This window comes from Callithrix jacchus, chromosome X (genome assembly GCF_049354715.1).
Source record: "Callithrix jacchus isolate 240 chromosome X, calJac240_pri, whole genome shotgun sequence".
Classification (NCBI taxonomy): domain Eukaryota; kingdom Metazoa; phylum Chordata; class Mammalia; order Primates; family Cebidae; genus Callithrix; species Callithrix jacchus.
Window position 1 is genome coordinate 49,561,146 of NC_133524.1, and position 12,838 is coordinate 49,573,983.

A 12,838-nucleotide genomic window follows, 5' to 3' on the forward strand; every position below is an offset into this window, starting at 1 on the left:
GCAGACGCAGCTCGTGCCGCCTGTCAGTATTAAGGTCGGACCAAACCACTGGCCAGGAATGGAGGGGGTAGAACGTAATTCTGAAGGACAGCATTTTGGAGACGCAGAGAAAAGAACGAAACCGACGGGTCAGGTGAATTGTAATATAACGTTATACTAGAATGTAAGTCATCTGATTTGCTTTTGGACTCTTCTAGGCCATCCATTGTGGTATGACATTATGACATCCCCGTCTCATGAGTGGACTCGTCGCTAGGGAAGTCTTTGCCGACAGAAAATAACCCTTCCGCGTTATTCCTTTAATGAGAATGGGTAACTTAATAACCATAGAAATGAAAGCGGAAGATTCGCTCAGGTCTTGTTCCCGCCCTCCTCCGGGCGACCCCAAAGGGGAATCCCACCTCTTGTAAAGCCTTTGGCTTTTTTTTTTTTTTTTAAGATTCGACACTGATTTTGTTATCGTGATGCTGTTGGTCACATTAGGTAAAGGACTTAGCCACCAATAAGTTAAAAACAGCGGAGTGGAAAGAATGACAGTGAATCAAACGAAAAAGCTTCATAAAAACAAAACAAAAACAAACCAGGGTGGTGAAACATCAGGATCATTCAATTAAGTATTAGAATCCACTATAATCCTCACCGATCTGAGAGTAAGAAATGGTATCTCAGTGTAGCTAGCCAAGGCCGGGCGCAGTGGCTCACGCCTGTAATCCTAGCCTTTTGGAGTCCGAGGCAGGCGGATCACTTGAGGTCTAGGAGTTCTAGATCAGCCTGGCCAACAAGGCGAAACCATGTCTCCACTAAAAATGCAAAAATTAGCCTGGCGTGGTGGCGGGGGCCTGTAATCCCAGCTACTCCGAAGGCTGAGACAGGAGAATTGCTTGAACCTGCCAGGCGGAGGTTGCAGTGAGGTGAGATCGCGCCACGACACTCCAGCCAGGGGGTAGAGCGAGACACTGTCTACACACACACACGCACGCGCACACAAAGAAGCAGCCAGGACTCCTTTTTTCCTTTCTTGATTTAATTAACTTTATTAAAAGATAACACTATCAATCTGTCTATATGTATAAATGCACGAATTTTTAAGGGTACAATTTAGTGAGCTTTGGCTAACGTATACAACCTCGTAACCACCAACACAAACAAGATAGGGAGCATTGGTTCCTTTGTACCCTATCCCAAACCCCACCCCCTACCTCAGGTAACCAGTGATTGGCTTCCTGTTACCTGGATTGTATTTGTCTTTCAGCTTCATGCAAATAGAACGGGAGAGGATGTATTATTTTCTGTCTGGATTTTTTTCCACTCAGCATAATGCTTTTGAGATTCATCCAAGTTGTTTTGTGTATAAATATTTTTTTAAATTTTTATCGATGAGTAAAATTCCATAGTATGAGCCGAGCAGGCTCAGTGGCTCACGCCTATAATCCCAGCACTTTAGGAGGCCGAGACCGGTGGATCACCTGAGGTCAGGAGTTCAAGACCAGCCTGGCCAGCATAGTGAAACCACATCTCTGCTAAAAATACAAAAATTAGCCAGCAATGGTGGTACACGCCTGTAATCCCAGCTACTCGGGAGTCTGAGGCAGGAGAATCGCTTGAACTCTAACTGTGGAGGTTGTAGTGAGCCGAGATCTCCCCACTGCACTCCAGCCTGAGTGACAGAGGGAAAACTCTGTTTGGAAAACAAACCAAAACAAAACAAATCCAACGTATGAATAGACCACAATTTGTTTATCCATTCTCTTTTCTTTTTTTTTGAGACGGAGTTTCACTCTTGTTGCCTAGGCTGGAGTGCAATAGTGCAATCTCGGCTCACTGCAACCTCCACCTCCCACATTCAAGCGATTCTCCTGCCTCTGCCTCTGCCTCTGCCTCCCGAGTAGCTGGGATTACAGTTATGCACCACCACGCCTGGCTATTTTTGTATTTTTAGTAGAGACAGGGTTTCTCCATGTAGGTCAGGCTGGTCTCAAACTCCTGATCTCAGGTGATTTGCCCGCCTCAGCTTCCCAAAGTGCTGGGATTACAGGCATGAGCCCCTGCACTGGGCCCAAGAATCATTTTAATATATGTTCTTAATTTACTTTTAGATTTAATTTAATTTATTTTTTAGATAGAGTCTCCATCTGTCGCCCAGGCTAGAGTGCAGTGAAGTGATCTCAGCTCACTGCAAACTCTGCCTCCCAGGTTCAAGAGATAGTCCTGCCTCAGTCACCCAAGTAGCTCGGATTACAGGCGCCTGCCACCAAACCCAGCTAATTTTTGTATTTTTAGTAGAGACAGGGTTTCACCATGTTGGACACCACCGCGCCTGGCCTGTATTTTCTTTTGTATATATTGTTGGATTTTATTTACTAAAATGAGCTGGGCAAGGTGGCTCACACCTGTAATCCCAGCACTTTGGGAGGCCAAGGCGGGCAGATCATGAGGTCAAGAGATCGAGACCATCCTAGCCAACAAGGCGAAACCCCGTCTCTACTAAAAATACAGAAATAAACTGGGTGTGTTGGCATGAGCCTGTAGTCCCAGCTACTCGGGAGGCTGAGGCAGGAGAATGGCTTGAACCTGGGAGGCAGAGGTTGCAGTGAGCCAAGATCAAGCCACTGCACTCCAGCCTGGCGATAGAGTGAGACTCCTCAAAAAAAAAAAAAAAAGAAAAGAAAAGAAAAGCAACAACAAAACTTTTTTTCTTCCTTGCATGTCCTTGAATTAACTGCTTGCAACAATAAGATTTACTAAAATGTTAACTTTTGCACCTGTGTTCATGAAGGATAGTTACATATAGTTTTCTTTTTTAAATGACTTTCTCTGGTTTTGTATCAGAGTTATCGCTAGCTTTATAAAAGAGGGGAAAGTATCCCCTCCTCTTTTCTGGAAGAGTTTGTGTAGAATTGATATTATTTATTTCATATGTATATATATTTGTGGTAGAATTCCCCAAGAAAGCTATCTGGGCCTGGAATTTCCTTCATGGGAATATGTTTTACTACAAATTCAATTTATTTAATATATATATAGGGCTATTCAAGTTATCTATTTCTTTGTGAGTGGACATTGGTATTTGTGTTTTGCAAGGAATTTGTTGTGAGAATTATTGGCATAAATTTGTTTATGTTATTATCCTTTATCCTTGGTTAAAATTGTGGTAAAATTGGCATGACATAAAATTTATCATTTTTGCGATCTGCAAATGTACAGCTCAGGAGCATTCAGTACATTCACAATGTTGTATAACAAGCACCACTGTCTATTTCCAGAACTTTTTCATCACCCCAGGCAGAAACTCTGTACCCGTTAAGCAATAACTCCCCACTCTCCCCAACCCCCAAGACCCTGGTAACCTCTATTCCACTTTCCGTCTCTAGTAATTTGCCTGCTCTAAATACCACATATAAGTAGAATCATTCAATATTTGTCCTGTGTCTGGCATATTTCACTTAGTGTATTTTCAGGGTTCATCCTGAGTTGGCCCTCTCCATCTCCAGGCAGTAAACTGGGCAACCATCATGCTTACCTTGTTTGTTTCCCATCTCTCAGGGATCACTGTCCTTCATTGTCTGATGTCCAATATATATATATATTTTTTGAGACAGGATCTCGTTCTCACCCAGGCTGGAGTGGAGTGGTGCAATCATGGATCGCTGCAGTCTTGACCTCCTGGGCTCAAGCGATCCTCCCGTCTCAGCCTTCCAAATAGCTGAGGCTTCCAAATTATCCACCACACCTGGCTAACCTGATGTCTAATATCTTGAGATTTGTTCCATTTTATTCGTCTGGATTTTTATTTGTTCAGGGCGGGAGGTTAAATTCCATCCCCATTTTTCCTTCTTGGTTGAAAGTTAGGCTGGGCATGGTGGCTCACACCTGTAATCCCAGCACTTTGGGAGGCCAAGGTGGGCAGATCACGAGGTCAGGAGTTCGAGACCAGACACGCCAACATGGTGAAAGCCCGTTTCTACTAAAAATACAAAAAAAAAAAAAAAAATTAGCTGGGCGTGGTGGGGTACACCTGTAATCCCAGCTACTTGGGAGGCTGAGGCTGGAGAATAGTTTGAAGCCAGGAGGCAGAGATTGTGGTGAGTGGAGATTGCGCCATTGCACTCCAGCCTGGGTTGACAGAGCAAGACTCCATCTCAAGAAAAAAAGAAAAAAGAAAGAAAAGAAAGTAGAAATCTCCAGAATGCTTTGTTTATCTAATAGTTCCATCAACTACTGGACACAGGATGTTAAAATCTCCAGTCATGATTGTGGACTTGTCTATTTCTCCCTATGTTTCTGTTGGGGGTTGTGTCATGTATTGTGAAATCCTGTTATTAGACATCTTACACATTTATGATGTTATGCCTTCCTGATGAATTCATCTTTTTATTGTTATGACACGTCCCTTTATGTTTGGTAACATCACCATTTTTAAAGTCTATTTTGTCCGAGTATAGCCATTCCAGCTTTTTGTTTTTAGAGATAGTATCTTGCTTTGTTTCTCCATTGCCCAGGCTGGAGTGCAGTGGCACAAACATGGCTCGCTAAAGCTTCAACCTCCTGGATTCAGGTGATCCTCCCACCTCAGCCTCCGGAGTGCTGGGACTACATGTGCATGTGTCATATGTCATACTTTGTCTAAAGTTTTTTTGTTTTATTTGAGATGGAGTCTTGCCCTGTCGCCCAGGCTGGAGTGCAATGGTGTGATCTCGGCTCATTGCAACTTCTGCCTCCGGATTCAAGCAATTCTTCTGCCTCAGCCTCCCAAGTAGCTAGGATTACAGGCGTCCACCACCACGCCCAGCTAATTTTTCGTATCTTTACGTATCTTTAGTACAGATGGGGTTTCACCATGTTGGCCAGGCTGGTCTCAAACTCCTGACTTCATGATCCACCAGCCCCAGCCTCCCAAAGTGCTAAGATTACAGGCATGAGCCACCGCACCCAGCCCTAAACAGTTTTTTAGTATAAATTTTAAATATTTATTTTTCATTAATACAGTATTTAATTACAGTAAATAGAAGAGTAGATCCATATGCATTTTGACATGTAACAAGAAAATAGGTGTGCATAACAATTTACACAATCAAAAATTTGAAAATCAATAATTACAGGCTGGGTGCAGTGGCTCACACCTGTAATCCCAGCACTTTGGGAGGCAGAGGTGAGTGGATCACTTGAAGTCAGGAGTTTCAGACCAGGCTGGCCAACATGGAGAAACCCCGTCTCTGCTAAAAATACAAAAACTAGGCCAGGCAAGGTGGCTCATGCCTGTAATCCCAGCACTTTGGGAGACTGAGACAGGTGAGTCATCTGGGGTCAGGAGTTCGAGACCAGCCTGACCAACATGGTGAAACCCATCTCTACAAAAATACAAAAAATTAGCCAGACATGATGGTGGGTGCCTGTAATCCCAGCTATTTGGGAGGCTAAGGCAGGAGAATCGCTTGAACCCGGGAGGTAGAGGTTTCAGTGAGCCAAGATTACACCATTGCACTCCAGCCTGGGCAAGAGAGTGAGACTCTGTCTCAAAAAAATATATATGAAAATCAATAATTATAAACAGTAGACAATTATGTGCCAGGTTTCCAGACAAATTTGGGGAAAGATAAGTAGTACAAAATAGGGTTGTTTTTTTTTTTTGAGACGAAGTTTTGATCTAGTCACCCAGGCTTGAATGCAATGGCTGGATCTCTGCTCACTGCAACCTCCGGCTCCCAGGTTCAAGCGATTCTCCTGCCTCAGCCTCCCGAGTAGCTGGGATTACAGGCATATGCCACCACGCCCGGCTAATTTTGTATTTTTAGTAGAGACAGGGTTTCTCCATATGGGTCAGGTTAGTCTCCTGACTTCCTGACCCCAGGTGTTCCACCCTCCTCGGCCTCCCAAAGTGCTGGGATTACAGGTGTGAACCACAGCTCCTGGCCACAAAATAGTTTTTTTTAATAAAAAGGAAGTAAGCCGGGCGTGGTGGCTCACACCTGTAATCCAAGCACTTTGGATGCCAAGGCAGGCAGATCACCTGAAGTCGGGAGTTCAAGACCAGCCTGACTAACATGGTGAAACCCTGTCTTAATTTTTTTAATTAAAAAATAAAAATAAAGTAATAACAGTGAACTATTTATCAAGTATTTTTGTTGTTGTTTGTTTATTTGTTTAGAGACAGAGTTTCACTCTTGTCACTCAGGCTGGAGTGGAGTGGCACAATCTCGGCTCACCACAACCTCCGCCTCCTGGGTTCAAGTGATTTTCCTGCCTCAGCCTCCCCAGTAGCTGGGACTAATGGCATGTGCCACCATGCTCGGATAATTTTTGTATTTTTAGTAGAGACAGGGTTTCACTATGTTGGCCAGGCTGGTCTTGAACTCCCGATCTCAGGTAATCTGTCCACCTCGGCTTCCCAAAGTGCTGGGATTACAGGCATAAGCTGCTGTAATAAAATAAAATGGCTTGGCCGGTGGCTCATGCCTGTAATTATGTATTTTGTATTGTTCTGGTTATTTCTTGATGATATACTAAATAACGCGTGGATTAGTCATGCCTCCGCTTGTTAGACCATATAGGGTAACTTCCTGACATTGTCATGGCATTTGTAAATTGTCAAGCTGCTGGTGGGAGTGTAGCAGTGTGGACTACCAGAGGTTACTCTCGTGGCCATCTTGGTTTTAGTGGGTTTTAGCTGGCTTCCTTACTGCAACCTGTTTCATCAGCAAGGTTTTTATGACCTGTATCTTGTGCTGAATTCTATCTCATCCTGTGACTTAGAATGCCTTAACTGTCTGGGAATGTAGCCGAGTAGGTCTCAGCCTCATTTTACCCAGCCCCTATTCAAGATGGAGTTGCTCTGGTTTACATGCCTCTGACATTCCCCCCCACCTTTTTTTTTTTTTTTCAAATTTTGTGTATTTGTCTATTTTGAGATGGAGTCTCACTCTGTCGTACAGGCTGGAGTGCGGTGGCAATATCTCTGCTCACTGCAACCTCCACTTCCTGGGTTAAAACAATTCTCCTGCCTTAGCCTCCCGAACAGGTCAGATTACAGGTGCACACCACCATGCCTGGCTAGTTTTTGTATTTTTAGGGAGACAAGCTTTCGCCATGTTGGCTAGACTGGTCTCAAACTCCTGACCTCAGGTGATCCACCTGCCTCAGCCTCCCAAAGTGCTGAGATTACAGGTCTGAGTCACTATGCCTGGCCTCCCCCTACCTTTTAAAAGAGAACCCTTGGCTGGACGTGGTGACTCATGCCTATAATACCAGCACTTTTGGGGACCAAGGCAGGCAGATCACCTGAGATCAGTTCAAGACCAGCCTGGCCAAAATGGCAAAATGCCCTCTCTTCTAAAAATACAAAAATTACGCAGGTGTGGTAGTGGGCTCCTCTAATCCCAGCTACTCGGGAGGCTGAGGCACGAGAATCGCTTGAACCCAGGAGGCAGAGGTTGTAGTGGGCCGAGATCATGCCACTGTATTCCAGCCAGGCCAACATATTGAGACTCCATCTCAAAAATAAATCAAATCAAATAAAAGAGAACCCTTAATCCTAAGGATTGCAGAGGGATGATGATCCATCTTCTGTAACTTCTGCAGGCTGAACAGGGGCAATGATATCCCTGCCTAAATATCAGGGCCTCTCCTATTTGGGATAGAGAGGAACTCAGTCAGACAGCCCCAGTATGGCAAAGGCCATTCATAACTCGAGTTTTGACAAAAGGTGTTATCTGCTTATTCTCATTCTTATACAGGAGTACAGCAGCAATGTATTCCACAAGAGTAAAGCAAAATTATCCCAAGTAAAATAAACAGGAAGGCTTTCCATGAACTGGGCAACTGTTGGAACCAAGCTGATATGAAGCCGCTAGCTGATTGCAATGTGTCCAGAATTAGAATACTGATCCAGATTTTTACATTACCCAACACTCTTGTTTCTTCTGAGCAGCAGAGTTCACTGGTTGGTTCACAGCAATAAGCAGGGTTAGCCCAAAGTTGTCCAATTAGTGCTGCAGTCTATTTCCTTTGGGTCCTTTGGGTCATGGAAGTATCCTCCCTCCATTCACCAGAAATATGTTACAGGACCCCACCACTTACTCAAAAGCAGCCTTTGGGTCAGGGGTTTCCTCATTATAGTCCCTTCTGTGGTCACCAGAAAGATGTTACAGGAAAGGGGTCGGGATCCAGACCCCAAGAGAGGGTTCCTGGATCTCATGCAAGAAATAAATCAGGGTTCAGGCACCATGGCTCACACTTGTAATCCCAACATTTTGGGAGGCCAAGGCAGGTGGATTGCCTGAGGTCAGGAGTTCAAGACCAGTCTGGCCAACGTGGTGAAACCCTGTCTCTACTAAAAATAAAAAAAATTAGCTGGGCGTGGTTGCACACACCTGTAATCTCAGCTACTTGGGAGGCTGAGGCAGGAGAATTGCTTGAGCCTGGGAGATGGAGCTTGCAGTGAGCTAAGGTCATGTCACTGCACTCCAGCCTGGCCCTGGTGGACAGAGTGAGACTATGTCTCAAAAAAAAAAAAAAATCAGGCCAGGCAAGGTGGCTCATGCCTGTAATCCCAGCACTTTGGGAAGCCGAGGTGAGCAGATCACGAGGTCAAGAGATCGAGACCATCCTGGCCAACGTGGTGAAACCCCGTCTCTACTGAAATACAGCAATTAGCTGGGTGTGGTGGTGCACACCTGTAGTCCCAGTTACTCGGGAGGCTGAGGCAGAATTGCTTGAACCTGGGAGGCAGAGTTTGCAGTGAGCCGAGATTACGCCACTGCACTTTAGCCTGGCACCTGGTGACAGAGTGAGACTCTGTCTCAAAAACAAAACAAAACAAAACTTTGCCTTTCAGCTGGGTGTGGTGGCTCATGCCTGTAATCTCAGCACTTTGGGAGGCTGACGTGTGCGGATCACTTGAGCCCAGAAGTTTGAGACCAGCCTAGGCAACATAGCAAGAACTCATCTGTCTATATATAAAGAAAAATTCAAGGGCTGTCTCTGCCATTCCACCCACCTCGCCCTTCAAACCTAAACTCGAACCTGCTGCTCACTGGCCTAACGTTGCTCTCACCATGGCTCTCAGCAATGCTGACGTGCAAAAGCAGATTAAGCATATGATGGCTTTCATTTGAACAAGAAGCCAATGAGAAAGCAGAAGAAACAGATGCAAAGGCAGAGGAAGAGTTCAACATAGAGAAAGGTCGGCTTGTGCAAACCCAAAGGCTAAAGATTATGGAGTATTGTGAGAAGAAAGAGAAACAGATTGAGCAGCAGAAGAAAATTCAAATGTCCAATTTGATTAATCAAGCAAGGCTCAAAGTCCTCAGAGCAAGAGATGGCCTTATCACAGAACTACTAAATGAAGTAAAACAGAGGCTGAGCAAGGTGGTAAAAGATACAACCAGGTACCAAGTGCTGCTGAATGGACTGGTTCTCCAGGGTTTGTACCAGTTGCTGGAGCCCCGAATGATTGTTCAATGCAGGAAACAAGATTTCCCTCTGGTAAAGGCTGCGGTGCAAAAGGCAATCCCAATGTACAAAATTACCACCAAAAACGATGTTGATGTCCAAATTGACCAGGAGTCCTACCTGCCTGAGGACGTAGCTGGTGGAGTTGAGATCTATAATGGGGATCATAAAATAAAGGTTTCCAACACCCTGGAAAGCCGCAGGACCTCATAGCCCAGCAGATGATGCCAGAAGTCCGAGGAGCCTTGTTTGGTGTGAATGCCAACAGGATGTTTTTGGACTAAGCCTCCGGGAGGTGGAGCTCATCCTTGGCTCTCCTGCTGTGACGTGGAAGCTTCTGATATTTGAAGAAACATGATGTCTCTGTAGCTTCCTCTTTACTGTCCCAATGTTGCTCTGTATTTATCAGTGATGCCCCTCTGTCACTAATGCCTTGCCTAATTGTTCACAATGGTGGAAAGCTTCATGTAATATGAAAAAAAAAGAAAAATTCTTGCCTGTTAATTACATCTTTTAACCCATTTAAATTTTATGGAATTATTGATATAGTCAGATTAAGCTCTATCATACTCTTACATGTTTTCTATTTATTCTTTCTAGTTTTTGAGCCTATTTCTCCCTTCCCCACCTGCTTTTCAGTTAACAAAATATATTTTAATATTCAACTTTTATTCTTTTTTTTTTTTGAGACAGAGTTTCGCTGTTGTTACCCAGACTGGAGTGCAATAGCACGATCTCGGCTCACTGCAACCTTCGCCTTCTGGGTTCAAGCAATTCTCCTGCCTCAGCCTCCCGAGTAGCTGGGACTACAGGTGCGCGCCACCATGCCCAGCTAAGTTTTGTATTTTTAGTAGAGACGGGGTTTCACCTTGTTAACCAGTATGATCTCGATCTCTTGACCTCGTGATCCACCCACCTCGGCCTCCCAAAGTGCTGGGATTATAGGCGTGAGCCACCGCGCCTGGCCATAAATTGTTCTATTATAAAGACACATGCACACGTATGTTCATTCTGGCATTGCACTATTTACAATAGCAAAGACCTGGAACCAACCTAAATGCCCATCCATGATAGAGTGGACAAGGAAAATGTGGCACATATACACCATGGAATATTATGCAGCCATAAAAAACAATGAGTTTGTGTCCTTTGTAGGGACATGAACAAATCTGGAAACCATCATTCTCAGCAAACTGACACAAGAACAGAAAATCAAACACCACATGCTATCACTCATAGGCAGGTACTGAACAATGAGAACACATAGACATGGGGCAGGGGAGCATCATACACTGGGGTCTGTTGGGGGTGAATAGGGGAGGGACAGCGGGGAGTAGGGAGGTTAGGGAGGGATAACATGGGGAGAAATGCCGGATATAGGTAACGGAGGGATGAAGGCAGCAAACCATATTGCCATGTATGTGCCTATGCAATAATCCTGCATGTTCTGCACATTCTGTACCCCAGAACCTAAAGTGCAATAAAAAATCAGATCGTTATTTCTTTTTTTTTTTTAATACGGGGTTTCACCATGTTGGTCAGGCTGGTCTTGAACTCCTGACCTCAGATGATCTGCCTGCCTCGGCCTCCAAAGTGCTTGGATTATAGGCGTGAGCCACCATGCCTGGCCTATGATAGTTATTTCTTAAAAAATAAAAATAAAAAATAATATATTTTGTGGCTGGGTATGGTGGCTCACATATATAATCCCAGCACTTTGGGAGGCTGAGGTGGGTGGATCACTTGAGGTCAGGAGTTCAAGACGAGCCTGGCCAATATGATGAAACTCCATCTCTACTAAAAGTACAAAAATTAGCCGGGCGTGTTGGCGTGTGTTTGTAATTCCACCTATTCGAGAGGGATTATATAAATTTTAAAAAATTATAAAAACTTTTTTTTTTTTAGATGGAGGCTTGCTCTTTTCGCCCTGGCTGGAGTGCAGTTGTGCAATATCGGCTCACTGCAACCTCTGACTCCTGGGTTCAAGCGATTCTCCTGCCTCAGCTTCCCGAGTAGCTGGGACTACAGGTGCGCACCACCACGCCCAGCTAATTTTTGTATTTTCTTTTTTTTAGTAGAGACAAGGTTTCACTATGTTGGCCAGGATGGTCTTGATCTCTTGACCTAGTAATCCGCCCGCCTCGGCCTCCTGAAGTGCTGGGATTACAGGCGTGAGCCACCTCGCCCGGCCTATGATAGTATTTTTTTAATTTTTATTATTTTATTTTTTTTGAAACGGGGTCTCACCATGTTGTTCAGACTGGTCTCAAACTCCTGACCTCAGGTAATCCACCCACCTCGGCCTCCCAAAGTGCTGGGATTACAGGCGTGAGCCACCACACCCGGCCCAATAATATTTTTTGAGACGGGGTTTCACTATATTGCTTAGGGTGGTCTTGAACTCCAGAGCTCAAGCAATCCTCCCACCTCAGCCATTCCTTCTTTTTTTTAAAAATTTATTTATTTTTATTTTTTAAAAGATGGGGTTTCACCATTTTGGTCAGGCTGGTCTTGAACTCCCGACCTCAGGTGATCCGCCCACCTTGGCCTCCAAAGTGCTTGGATTACAGGCGTGAGCCAACTCACCCGGACTTTTTTTTTTTTTTTTTTTTTAAGATGGAATTTTGCTCTTGTTGCTCAGGCTGGAGTGCAATGGCTCGATCACCTCAGGCTCCTGAGTAGCTTGGATTACAGGCATGTGACATCACACCCAGCTAAATTTGTATTTTTAGTAGAGACGGGGTTTCATCATGTAGGTGAGGCTGGTCTCTAACTCTTGACCTCAGGTGATCCGCCCACCTCGGCCTCCCAAAGTGCTGGGATTATAGGCAAGCCACCGCACCCGGCTGCATTCATGTATTTATTAGTGATAGCGTCTCACTGTGTCATTCAGGCTAGAGTGCAAGGGCTATTCATAGGAGTGATCATGGTGCATTACAGCCTCAAACTACTGGACTCAAGTCATCCTCCTACCTCAGCCTCCCAAGTAGCTGAGACTTTATTCAATCATATCACTTATATAAATAAATATGGAATCATGGATGTTCATTGTTTGGACTATAATATCCTTTTTGTTATTCTTGCTCAAGTTGTTCCAGCTTTGGCCACTGGGGGGAGCTCTTTTTTTAAGAGAGTCACTCTGTCGCCAGGCTGGAGTGCAGTGAGATCTTGGCTTCCTGCAACCCCTGCCTCCCAGGTTCAAGCGATTCTCTTGCCTCAGCCCCCTGACCAGCTGGGACTACTGGCATGCACCACCATGCCCAGTTAAATTTTGTATTTTTAGTAGAGATGGTGTTTCACCATGTTGGCCAGGATGGTCTTGATCTCTTGACCTCATGATCCGCCCCTTGGCCTCCCAAAGTGCTGGCATTACAGGCATGAGCCACCGCAC

At 44.8% G+C, this 12,838-nt stretch overlaps 1 pseudogene; it reads left to right on the forward strand.

The window, feature by feature from the left end:
• The first annotated feature begins 9,039 nt into the window (after positions 1 to 9,039).
• On the forward strand, positions 9,040 to 9,826 carry LOC100404638 (V-type proton ATPase subunit E 1 pseudogene; annotated as a pseudogene).
• Positions 9,827 to 12,838: the final 3,012 nt, after the last annotated feature.